Source organism: Mesocricetus auratus, unplaced genomic scaffold (assembly GCF_017639785.1).
Source record: "Mesocricetus auratus isolate SY011 unplaced genomic scaffold, BCM_Maur_2.0 Super-Scaffold_100045, whole genome shotgun sequence".
In the NCBI taxonomy this organism is placed as follows: domain Eukaryota; kingdom Metazoa; phylum Chordata; class Mammalia; order Rodentia; family Cricetidae; genus Mesocricetus; species Mesocricetus auratus.
In genome coordinates this window covers 8,668,523-8,680,260 of record NW_024429222.1, presented here as the reverse complement: position 1 = coordinate 8,680,260, position 11,738 = coordinate 8,668,523, and positions in this window count along the sequence as shown.

The window sequence follows — 11,738 nt, the reverse complement described above, 5'->3', positions numbered from 1 at the left end:
CACAGTGCAGACCAACCAAAACATTCTTCCTCTTCCAAAGAGCTCTCTGAGATTTTCATGGGATCCCTGAGCCACCACCTTTATTCCGAAATTTACCCTGCTTTATCTGAACACCAACTCACACACCATTTGCCCTCTTTTATCTAAACAATCATCCCTGAACTCTCAGATTATAGACGGTACCTGGAAATGCAACTCATAGCTTCTCACAAAAACCTCTCTCCTGATAGCACTCACTTCAGGGCCCCATGAGTTCTCAAACTCAAGCAAAGACCTTGAGGTGGCTTAAAGCTTTAGTGGGTGGATGGGAGAGGGGGTTTGCAACAGGCTGAAAATGTTTGGAGACCCTCAGCTCCCTACAACTCCTCACCAAGGAGATCTGAGCTCATCTCCCAGCTTCCCTTTCCTCGAGTTTGGGCTCTTGTGTTTGGCATTGAGATAACGTTTTATCAAGCCTCCTTAGAGAAGGCTAGATTAGCTGAGTAGCAGACTTGCAAGCAGCCCTGTATGAGGCCACATACAACCAAAGCTAGGAGCTCACTTGCTTCAGGGCTGAGATTTAGGAACAAAATATTCTTACAGTAGATGAACTCCATTTCACCAAAATCCTAGGCTTTTACCACCTAAACATCCTTCGATTCATGCATATTTTGAAAATTTACCAAACCACATGTGAGGACAGGGAGAGACTAGCATGCTTGTGAGAGCTCCACATCAGGGGGTTACTGTGTGTGAGTGCACCTGGGAGGATCCTTTCCCAAGTGCTGATGATGGGTACCCCTTCATAGGACCGCCAGAGCCTTATGGCAGTGCTGTAGTTGAATGCAGCCTGGTACAGCTGGCTAAGAGAAAATGCCATATTCTCACTCGAGGTTGCTGTGAGCATCACTGTGTAGTAGCATGGAAATACAGACAGAGTCAGTTCTGGAGAGGAAAACACAAGTAATAGATTATCAAGTAGTTTAAAGACTTAGTTTGTCTAAGAGCTAAGCACACATTGCCTGTGTTGCACAAAATTTCCACTTCTGTTAACATACCTTCAATAATGAAAACAATGAGCCATACAAAAATGTCCATAAAACAGCACTTATTTAATATGTAAAACAGTAGGAAGGAACAATCCAAAAGTTCATGAAGTACACAATGTATAGATTGGCAGTCTGTACCTCACTGAATACCATTTGTTAAAACAATACGCTACACGACAGCCAAAACTTAAATCTATGAAAAATATAACAAGCCAGTCACAAAACTAGGCTTTATGCCCCAAGCTGTATGAAGTTTCCAGAACATGAAGATGCAAAATGATGATGGTTTAGAGGAAACGTGTGTGAAGAGGAAGCAGATATGTGGTAGTGGCGTGGAAGGCTGCATTTGGGTTTTGCTTTTGTTTGGGAAGTGATGAAAATATGCTGGAGTAGGAAGGCAGTGATGTGTAGCACACTGTGCATCTTTTAAATGTGGTAGAACCTCATGGATTGTATGCTTTCTATTTATTTAAAGTTTCTATTTTTATCCAGCCATTTATTCCTTTGCTGAATATTTCTTGAGAGCTTGCGGTTGCCAAACCGTGATCCCAGTGTCTTGTATGCAGGGCAGTGGTGTTCAGAATAAGCTGGTGATTCTCACTGGTGGGTCCTGAGGGTCAGTGTGGATGAGAGACGGGCCCTAGACCACTTCACATAAGACAATAAGCTGAGGCTGAACAAAATCTGTGGGGCCATGGAGCTATAGTCTTGACCCCTGTGCCACGATACCAAATACACACACTTGACTTAACTGTGGGACAGCTGGGGAAGCCTCCATCGCCTGGGAATTCTTCCACCTTTGCTCAACAAAGTACTCACACAAGACTTCCTACTGGTTTCTGCTGTGTCTTTCAGACTTCAAGGAAGAATGCGACAGAGTACCATATGGAGGGGGCAGGGGGTCAGATGGCTTAAAATCTTGGGATTCAGGCTGGATGACAGAACATTGAAAGCTGTTATAGAGTCCTTTCTGGAAAAGCCCTACTTAGCCAGGAGTCAAGGCCCAGCCTTCCTGGCATTTACCTGGAGACGTAGATTTAGTTATGGCTAATGGAGTAGAGTGATACTGGGAAGAATGTTGTTCTCAAGCATTGTAAATGTAATGAAGAGACAGGTGAGTTTTCTCCATATGAGACTTTTCCTATATTCAGCTGGAAACCACAGCTGTGAGGCTGAAGAGATGGGGATGATTACACAGTGGCAGTACCTGAGTCCTCAATAATCAATCACCTGCATGACAGTCCTTCTGTAGTTCAGAGGGTTTTGGGTTTCCCAGACCAAGCAATTCAATTAATCTCCATTTGAGTCTTTCTGCCTCTCTGTCTCTGTTTCTCTCTTTCTCTCTCTCTCTCTCTCTCTCTCTCTCTCTCTATATATATATATATATATATATATATATGTATATATATAGTCTATATATGTTTTGGGATATCCATTTCTGACAAGTACAAGCATATTCCAAGTGTTTTTACACAGTAGCATAGGGGACTTTGTTAGTTTGGTCTCTATCTAGTCTCTCATCTAAGCTAGAGTGTGAAAACTCATCCCCACATCTTCTTTCACAGATCTCAGAATGAGAATGGTAGTGTAGATGCTGTCAGTGACTGGAAGTTATCTTAGAACCATATAACCCCAGTGCTCTTTGTGACTTTTGCCTCCCAGGACCTCTTGCCCTCTTATGTTAGGAAGCTTCCTGAAGCAGAACAAGGTCATCCACTCTCCTTTAGTCCTGGGGTGGTTCTTAGTGATTGACTGACTAGAGTAGTCAAAGAACTACCCCAACTTGTCCTCTTTGTGGAGTAGTTTTGAGACACCCCTTTGCCCATGTTTCTTTTTGACATCGACCCTGATCACCCACAGTACTATCTCACTGAATAAGAAGGCCTTCGCTGGCCATTTTCCTTCTTTTCTTCCTTTTCATTGTTTATCACCAACACCCCATCTCTCATAATAATTTCTGCTGCAATGCTTATCTCATGTGTTTTCAAGACAACCCAAAGTAAGATGAAGAATGCATTTATTCCCAGATCTGAGATCAAATCACTATCTCTCTGCTGAGAGTCGAGCTGTACGTGAACTGTCCTCAAACCTCTAATGTGATTGTGTTTAGACATAGGCCCATTAAAATCTAGACAGTAAAATAAAGTCATGATGGTGGATCCTAATTCAATCTGATTGATGTCATCATGGGAGGAATTTAGGGCATTCAAAATGACAACCATGGGCAAGTGTACATAGTGGACTTACCACATGTAGTGTGTATCAGGGAAATCAATGGGGGAGCTTACTATAAAGAATGAAACAAGGCTTGAAAGAAAACTAATCTTGGTGACAACTTGAGCTTAGATGTTCAGCCTCCATAAAACAAAAGGAAGGAAGTTGATAATCTGTAGCTAGCTCTGCTTCCCAATAAATATGTATAGTGTGCTAAGGGAGCCCAAATTGAATAAAATGCAAGCACAAGCCAATGATTTTTAAAATAAATTTTTATTTAAATCAAAAACAATTTTACATACCAATCTCAGTTCCCTCTCCCTCCTGTCCTCCTATGCCCTCCACTGACCTCCCCATCCAACCCCCATCCACTCCCCAGGGAGGGTGAGGCCTCCTATGAGGGATCATCAAAGTCTGACACATCTTTTGGGGCAGGACGTAGGCCCTCCCCTGTGTATCTAGGCTGAGAGTGTATCCCTCTATAGGGAATGGGCTCCCAAAGCCCATTCGTGCATGAGGGATAAATACTGGTTCCACTGCCAGAGGCCCCATAGACTGCCCAGGGCTCCTGACTGACAGCCACATTAAGGGGGCCTGGTTCAGTTCTACGCTGGTTCCCTAGATGTAAGACTGGGGTCTGCAAACTTCCACTTGCTCAGGTCATCTGTTTCTGTGGGTTTCCACAGCATGGTTTTCACCCCTTTGGTCATCACTCCTTCCTCTCTACAACTGGATTCCAGGAGTTCAGCTCAGTGCTTGGCTGTGGATCTCTACTTCTGCTTCCATCAGCTACTGGATGAAGGCTCTAGGATGACATTTAAGGTAGTCATCAATCTCGTTATACAGGAAGAGTATTTAAGGTAGCCTCTCCAATATTGCTTAGATTCTTAGTTGGGGTCATCCTTGTGAATCTCTGAACAATTCCCTAGGCCAGATTTCTCTTTAAACCTATAATGGCTCCCTGTCCTGGCCTGCGGGATCAGTCAACAGGGACCCTAAGGGAGGGAGTGAGAATGGGGGGGGGGGACAAGAGAGCTCGAGTGACAAAGACAAGACAGTATTCTGATCAAGTCTTGTTTATTGAATGCATTAGGGGGTTTGAGTAGAACAAGTGGGTGGAGGGCAGAGGAGGAGAACTTCTGCTAGACAGGTTATGTTGCAAGGAAATAAGTCTGTGGTTGGGAGAGTTTCAACCCCAGACCTGTTCATGTGCTTTACGAGAAGATAAGTGGACATGGAAAAATAGAATCTTAACTGAATGTTAGTCTCTGACAGGGCGGTTGGAGTACAAGATGGCGTTTATTGTGCTATCCTTATTTAGGGCCCTCCACAGCTCCCTTTATTAAGGTACCTCTTTTCTTGCTCTCCTCTATTCTTCCCCTGACTCGATCTTCCTGATACCACATGTTCTCCTCCCCCTTCTCACCTCTTCTTTCTCCTACCCCCCCAATCTCCTCTCCCATGCTCCCAAATTGCTCAGGAGATTTTGTCCCTTTTTGCTTCTTCAGGGGACCATGTATCTCTCTCTTAGGGTCCTCCCTGTTTCCTAGCTTCTCTGGATTGTAGGTTGGTTATCCTTTGTTCTATGCTTAATATCCACTTATGAGTGATCACATACCATGTTTTTCTTTCTAGGTCTGAGTTACATCACTCAGGATGATGCTATCCATTTGCCTGTGAATTTCAAAATTCCATTTCTTTTTCTGCTGAATAGTACTCCATTGTGTAAATGCATCACATTTTATTTATCCACTCTTCAGTTGAGGGGCATATAGATTGTTTCCAGGCTCTGGCAATTACAAGTGATGCTGTTATGAATGTAGTTGAACAGATGTACTTTTGGTATGAATGTACAACCGTTGGGTATATGCTTAAGAGTGGAATTGCTTGATCTTGAGGTAGACTGATTCCCATTGTGCTGACAAAACTCCATACTGATTTCCAGCAATGGAAGAGTGTTCCCCTTTCTCCACATCCTCTCCAGCAAAAACTGTCGGTGTTTTTTTATTTGAGCCATTTTGACAGGTGTAAGATGGTTTTCTTGTTGTTGTTGGCCCAGATGTGAAAAGGCATGCTAAATGGCACAAAGTAACTCAATCTCAAAATCAGAAATGGACTCTGAAGCAAATAATTTCCACATAATTGTGATTGGTAATCACCTACCTTGCCTGACTCATTAGGGACCCAACTGGCAGCCCTCTCATAAAACAAAATGTCTTGGTTTTTGCACAATCATACTGCCAGTCCAATGCCAGATAAGGAGCGGCTGTCTAGGCATTAGAAAAGTCTATGGAAGGAAGCAGGAATCTAGAGAGGAGGGTCTCTTTTACTAGGTCAGACCAATGCTGTTAAGAAGCTGGACCAGGAAGCAACGCCCAGTCAGCCTTCCACCACCTGAGACATGCCCCAGAGTTCTTTTCCAAGACCACTGGTTTTTCCTGCAGTGAAAGTGCTGAAGACTTCAGGTCTAAAAAGAGATGTTCTTTAGTTCTCTGTGACAAAGTTTGACCTTTATTGAATGTGGGAACTTGTTAACAGAATCTGTGTCTGGACATGTTCTACTTTCCGAAGACTGATATGGGTTTATGTTCCTCTCCTACTTTTATCCAGGAAGAAAATATGGTCTTAAAGATAACTCTAATAAAAAGTTCTTTCCTTGTCAAGTCCAGTTTTTCTTGGGTCTGTAGCCTGCCTTTGTAGTGATGGGAAGAGCAGAGGAAGTTGAGGTGAGCATGTTCAACTTTTGAAAAATAAATGCAAGTTGTTTTTTTAAGTTCCATCCTCTATTTACATTCGATGATACATTCAGTCCTCTTAATTAGACAAAAATATTGCTTCCAGTTATAGAACACACACACACACACACACACACACACACACACACACACACACACACCCTGGCTTTCCCTAGTCAGTTGGTGTTTGAAATCTGGCAAAAAGTTCTGGCACCCTGTTTATAAAGATTTTTTAGCAAGACATGAAAGATAAGAAAATCATTGTCAGAGTCACTCTTGAGTCAAATGACTACCTGTGACTCCAAGGAATTTGGCACACACAGGAAAACACATCTACAGCTTGCCTACACCCAGGTGTAAACTTCCTGTCCTAGGATGACTTTGCAGAAATGGTTGGTAAAACTGGGGTATAAGAAGCTTCACACAAGATCTCAGAGATGTTCCTGAAGTCTAATTCTCTCGAGTTATTTCAGTTGTAGGTGACACAACTAAGTGTCAATTGATATCACTGCTTTTTCATTGGGAAAGCCTCTAAAGATTTCTATGTATAACTATATGAACTGCAGAGAAAACACCAAGGAAATGACTTAAGTCTTAAAATGTTGGTAAGATATGTAAGAGTAGAGTATCTGAGGGATCCAAGTTATTCTGACAAGCTTTTCCATGACCATTTATGTACTCAGGTTAATGGACATCCATATTATAACAGGCCTTAGACAAGAGTAGACTACCCGTAATACTTGACCTATGTGTCCTGGGACTAATCAGTGGTAAACTGTAGAGGAAGGCCCTGTGCTGGGGATCTAAAACCTAGGAAACCACCATGTACCTTTGAAGATCCTCACTGTATGAGGACCCAAGAGGAAGGTAGTTTGGATACGCTGCTCACTCATGCACCATTCACTATTGCTCAAGTCACAATCTTGCACTAAGGCTACTACAATGTCATGAGAATAACACTCTCTCAAGTATAGCATTATGAAAAATGAACTTTACCTTAAACTGGAGCCAAGACAAAAGTGATTCAGACATTTGATACTTGGAAATCATTAACAATTTTCAGTCACTGATTTTTATTTTAGAATAGTTTTAATACTTATCTTCTTGACTTTCAAAAATAATGTTTTATTCTTTGAATTTTCATTTGATCATATCATCTACCATACATCCCTCCAATGTTCTTTGGGGCCTCCATTCTGTCATTCTCCCAACTTAATGTCCTCCCATTTTTGTTATTAATAACCTGAGTCCAAGTAGTGCTACATATGGGCATGGGCGTGGGTCCACCCACTGGGACATGAGCAACCCACCATCAGCCATGTCCCCAAAGGAGAGGGACTCTCCCTCAACAGTCATCAACCCTCAGGGTTATTTTCCAGTGCACATTGGATTTTGACTGTCTCTATCTTGTACAGGTGACCCCAGCTACTGAGAGATGACTTGTGCAACAGTTTTTATATTCTTTCTGTCCCGTCTTCCATGTTTTCCTGTATCAACTCTGGAAGGCACCATTTCCATGGCAAGTGTGTTGCTCAGAGCAAAGCTCCCTGATTATTCCCCATACATTTAATTATTCTCTCCTCTGTTCTCTTTCCTCCCTCCTTCCCCCTCTCTCCTCCCTCTCTCTTATGCTAATCTACTTTTACTCACATATCATTATACCATCCATATTAATGTATATTTTTGTAGTTTTCTTTTAAGTTTTATTAACACAAATTAATTATAAATAATAATGGGTTTCACTATTTTTCATATGTGTGTGTATATATATATATATATATGTAAAATGAAGCCTCTTAGGAATCCATATGCAGTCATAAAGATTCCATATTTGCCTCTGGGAGAGGAAGAAAAAGACACTTTCTTCATTGGTGTACTCACTGGCAAGCGCCAGTGTTCCTATAAATAAACCTTCACCCATATTCCTGTAAATAAATCTAATTAAATCATAACCCATCCACAAAAAGATACACATTGTATGTACTCACTCATGTACAAATTTTAGACATAGAGCAAAGGATAACCAGCCTACAAACTACACTGCCAGAGAAGCTAGAGAAGAGAGACATACACGGTCCCCCCTGGGGAAGGGGAAAGGGAAAAGATCTTCTGAACTAATTGGGATCATGGGAGGAGGGGAGAGAGAGTTAGGAGAAAGAGAAGGGGAATAGAGGAGGGGAGAGGAAGACATGAGGAAACAGGAATTGAGTCAGGGGAAGTATAGAGGAGAGCAAGACAAGAGATACCACAATAGAGAGAGCCATTATATGTTTAAAGAGAAATCTGGCACTAGGGAAATGTTCAGAGATCTACATGGTTGACCCCAACTAACAATCTAAGCAATAGTGGAGAGGCTAACTTAAATGCCCTTCCCTGATAATGAGACCGATGACTACCTTAAAAGCCATCCTAGAGCCTTCATCCAGTAGCTGATGGAAGCAGAAGTAGACACCCACAGCTCAACACTGAGCTGAATTCTGGAATCCAGTTGCAGAGAGGGAGGAGTGATGAGCAAAGGGGTCAAGACCAGACTGGAGAAACCCACAGAAACAGCTGACCTGAACAAGGGGAGCACATGTACCCCAGACTGATAGCCGGGAAAGCAGCATAGGACTGATCCGGACCCCCTGAACTAGGATGTCAATTTGGAGACTGGGAAATCTATGGGGCCTCTGGCAGTGGATCAGTATTTATCCCTAGTACATGAATGAACTTTGGGAGCCCACTCCACATAGAGGGATACTCTCTTAGCCTAGACACATGGGAGAGAGTATAGGCCCTGCTCCAAATGACAGACTTTGTAGATCCCCCATGGAAGGCCTCATCCTCCCTGGGGAGTAGAAAGGGTATGGGATAGGGGTCGGTGGTGGGCAGGGGAGGATGGGAGGGAGAGGGAACTGGGATTGATGTGTAAAACAAACTTGTTTCTAATTTAAACAAAAAGGGAAAATAAATTTAAAAAATAATTCAGCTAAAAAATAAACTAAAATGGAAAAAAGGACATGAAAGTAGCTTTTAAATTAATTAGACCTCTTTTAGTTAATACATTCATTCACAAGAGGACTTTCATAGGATATGGACAAGTGGGAGATATGGATTAAAATAAAGTACACTAAAATATGGTGATAGAATTTGTCTGAAGGTAAAATAATGGCAGAAATAAAAGTGAAATTATGTTGTGGAATACTTCTGGTTTAGGAAATGTATGTTAAAAAACATTGATGAAGTGCGCATTGCTGTTGATTCAGGAGCATAAAGGCAGCAACCACTTTGAGCACCGTCAAGAACACCAGTTAGGTGACATTCATGGGACAGTCAGTTGACAGGGATTGGACTGCTTACTTCATGTCCTTGAGCTTCAGAGAACTTACTTCCTTTTGTTGGGGGTTTCCAAAATGGGGATTCTCCATGTAGCCCTGACTGTCCTGGAACTTGCTGTGTAGACCAGGATGGCCTTGAACTCAGAGATTCATCTGTCTTTACCTAATGGATGCTGACATTAAAGGTGTACATCACTGCCAGGCTCCAGAGATCTTTCTTTATGCTGTCATCCAGATCCTTGTGAAGCCAGCACACATTCACACATTCTAGGGTTTAGATGCTACACTGTAAGTAGAGGACTCTGTCTCCCTGGGGCCAATTGGGTTTGAAGATTGATTCAGGGTCAGAGAATCTTGGTCTTTAGTTGAGTTCCAGGAGGGATTGCACTCTCCATATTATTATAACTTACATCCTAACGGACAGATACTGTTGGCTTTCATGCCAAACACACTAGGAGTCACCCTACAATTGCTAAAGAAGGACCTGTTTTTCTGAGAGAGATGAATGATGATAATTTGTACGGTCTCCTGGATTCAGATAGGTGGTAAATTGTGGAATTTAAATGTTGGAATTTATGGAATTTAAGTAATATCCATGTTGCCATACAGACTCCATGGCAACTACTAACTCTGCTATTATGGTGTAAGTGTTCATACATGAGAAAATAAATATGTCTGTGTTTCAATAAAACTTTATTTTTAAATATAGAGCAAGATTTGTCTCATAGACTCTAATTGTCACAGCTTTTCTAGACTATGGAAGACAGTGGAGGGATGACTGCTAATTGAAATTGGGTCTCTTTTTAGAGAGATGGAAATGCTATGCAGTTAACAGTCATGTGTAACATAATATACATTATTTATTTATTAATAATTTGACACATGAGTATTGTATTTATATCATTTCTATCCCTCTTCAACATTTCCTGTGATGTACAATGATACATCATCTAAATACACTTAGCTATAAGTTAGACATTTAAAATACATGCTTCATGTGAATTGAAGTTTAATAAAAATCTTCAATAGGGTTTTGCATAATGTAGTCCTATTTTGTAATATAATAGTATTTAAATAAGAAGCATTCTGAGTGACTTATATCTCCTCTGAGGGTTTCTTTTGCTGTGATAAAACACCATAGCCAAAAGCAACTTGTGGAGTAAGGATTTATTGCACCGTACAATTCTCAGGTTATATATTTCATTACTAGGGGAAACCAAGGACATGAACTCAAGATTAGACTCTGGAGGCATGAAGTGAAACAGAGGTCAAAGATAAATGCTGTTTACTTCCTTGTATTTCATGACTCGTTGAGACTGCTTTCTGATGCTACCCAGAACCAGCTGCCCAGAGTGACACCATGTCTTGTTAGCTGTTCTCACTCACATCAATTGTTAAAGAAGAAATGTACTACAAACTTTCCTGTAGGCAAATCTTATGGAGACATTTTCTCAATTGAGAGTTTCTCTTTCCAAATTACTTCAGGTTGTGTCAAGCTGGCATAAAACTAGCCAGCACATGTCTCATTAGTGTGTCTTAATTGTAAAATTGCATATTTATTTTTTTGATTTTCTACTGTTATTCATCCTACAATTCATTTGACAGTATTCCTTCAGCTCTCACACTGTAGAAGACCCTGTGCTTGCTGCTGTTTGTGAATCAAGAAACCATGATCCACATTAGCGAGTCCTCACTAGCAAGCTCAGAGCACTTTCTCGAGCTCCCTGTTTTCTACTCACTATTGTAGATTTCTTACTCAGAAGGTTGTGCCTTGCCAAGAGTTACATGACATAGGGCTACTGGCATTTAGCCAGCTTCATGAGATTAGGTGCTACAATGCAGCAAGGATGACGGGTGAGAATTGGGTTGTCTCCAGGTCAGTGCAGAGAGGAGACAGCTGAGGCTTTTCTGTGCTAGTCTTTCTCTACAGCTAACCAGAAATCAATGGCTCTGAGACACTAAGGGACAAGGAGACTGAAGCCTGAGTCCCTGGACTATGCCTGGACAAGTTGTCTTTGGGTTCCCTGTAAGAAGGAACTAAATGTCTATTTTGAGCTGCCATACATGTTTGGGTAGTGATCCCTGAAAACTATTTGGACAGACTCCAAACAATGAGCAGTCATTTCCAAAGGGGTCTTTGTCACTTTGGTCTCTTGTATCTCCCTTGATGAGGTGTGCAAATACTTACTCTCACAGCCACTTTTACAGAATCTAGCATGAAAATATAAGAGTAGGCAGGAGGCAGGGGTAGCCGGCCGGGAAGTAGTTCTGGGTGCTTGGGGCGGTTGTTGGCTGCTCCCGCCCCCGCCCCCACCCCCACCCCACCCTTGCCTCTGCTGCTGTTCTAGGCACTGCTCTGGGCCTGGGCGCTCTAAGGTTGCCATGCCGGGGACTCAGATGGGCCGTTCTGTCCTGTGCAGCCTGACACTCTTTGTGGCCAG